This window comes from Elephantulus edwardii, unplaced genomic scaffold (genome assembly GCF_000299155.1).
Source record: "Elephantulus edwardii isolate Elephantulus edwardi_28Jun2011 unplaced genomic scaffold, EleEdw1.0 scaffold00377, whole genome shotgun sequence".
NCBI lineage: Eukaryota > Metazoa > Chordata > Mammalia > Macroscelidea > Macroscelididae > Elephantulus > Elephantulus edwardii.
In genome coordinates this window covers 409,075-410,525 of record NW_006400127.1, presented here as the reverse complement: position 1 = coordinate 410,525, position 1,451 = coordinate 409,075, and positions in this window count along the sequence as shown.

Genomic DNA, 1,451 nt, shown 5'->3' with positions numbered 1-1,451 from the left:
TTCAAACACATTCTTCAGTTCCTTCAGCTTAAAAAATGCCATGTGAGTTCATCCCTTTTATTTTCTGACTCCAGCTCTTTGCATATTTCATTATAATACTTTGCTTTCCTGAGCTTTCCTTTGAAATTTTCTATTCAGCTTCTTAACATCTTGATTCTTCCCTTTGTTTTACATTCTAGGCACTCTACTGCAATATTCAGAGTCTCTTTTGACATCAGTTTTGATCTTTTCTTCTTCCTCTGTCTTTGTAAAGACCTTTTACATTATTCATGGATGATATTGATATCCTCCCACAGCTCATCTTATCTTTGCTCGTTAGTGTTCAAGGCCTCAAACCTGTTCCTGAGATGGTTTTGAAATTCAGGTGGGATAGACTCAAGGTCAAACTTCCATTCTTGTGGATTTGATTTAATTTTCTTTAGCTTCAGTTTGACCTTGCATATGAATAGTTGATGTTCTGCTCCACAATTAGCATTTGATCTACTTTTCACAGTTAATATTGAACTTCTCCAAAGATTTTTTTCCAGAGGCAATCGATCAGAATGATTCCTGTGTAGACCGTCAGACATTTACATTATTTATCTAAAAAATATTTATAGCCCAATATCTTCTCTCTCTACTTTCTCTCTCACCCTCCTTAAACCTATAGGCTTACCTACCTGATTGACCTAGCTAACTTTGAAATTTTACTATGCTATTTATTTACTTAAAATCCTTCAAATACTCATTCACTATTTATTAGTAATTACACTCTTCAATTGACCTATAGATTCCTTGATGACCTGGACTTCTTAACTCTTAAATTTCATTCATCACTACAGGAAACTTGTCTCTCAAGTAACATTAAACTGCTAGAAGTCCCCAGCTCATGGCTCCCTAGTCACCTAACATCCCACTTTAAGTGTGAAATATATGCTTTTGCTTATGATTTTCCTGACCTTGCCATGTCTTCTGAACTTTTGTTGCTTAGCCAACTCCTGCTCTTCTAAACTCAATTTTGTTCATTAAATAGTAACTCAGAACATACTTTGAAAAACAAAACACCACACCAAAACTTCCCTGCTCTCTCTCCCTTCTGATTTTTCCTTATGACATCCTGTACACACCTTTATTACAGCATTTTCTATACTGGACAAGTTTCTATTTATATCTCAGTCCAACCCAATAGAATCTACAGAGGCAGCAAAGACCTTGCCATATAGCAAGTGCTCAATAAATGTTTGCTCAGCTGAGGTAAAGATATAGCAAATTCCACTTGATGATGTAAGTATTAGTTAATCAGCAATTAATTAATATATGTGATGAAGATATTTTTGTATTTTAAGTAACTTGTTCCTCAAATTAAAAGAATTTGACAGTAAAGTGCTCTGAGTGGTGTGTTTTCCATTATATTAAATGTTCTCCATAGAAAGGAATTGGCAGATACAGAGGAATTTAAAGAAATAACATAT